Consider the following 407-nt stretch of genomic DNA (forward strand, 5'->3'; position numbering starts at 1 on the left):
AAACTCAAGACCTTGTTGACTAGCGCACCTATCCTTACCTTGCCAGTAGAGGGTAAGAACTTCATTGTATATTGTGATGCATCCTATTCTGGGTTGGGTGCAGTGTTAATGCAAGAGAAGAATGTAATTGCGTATGCTTCGAGGTAATTAAAGGTGCATGAGCGTAATTATCCGACTCACGATTTTGAGTTGGCTGCGGTAGTGTTTGCATTAAAGCAATGGAGACACTATCTATATGGGGTTAAGTGTGAAGTCTATACGGATCATCGCAGCCTACAGTATGTCTTTACTCAGAAAGATTTGAACTTAAGACAGAGGAGATGGATGGAACTACATAAGGATTACGATGTCACTATCTTGTATCACCTAGGAAAGGCTAATGTGGTGGCAGACGCCTTAAGTAGAAA

This window comes from Solanum pennellii, chromosome 1 (assembly GCF_001406875.1).
Source record: "Solanum pennellii chromosome 1, SPENNV200".
Lineage (NCBI taxonomy): Eukaryota > Viridiplantae > Streptophyta > Magnoliopsida > Solanales > Solanaceae > Solanum > Solanum pennellii.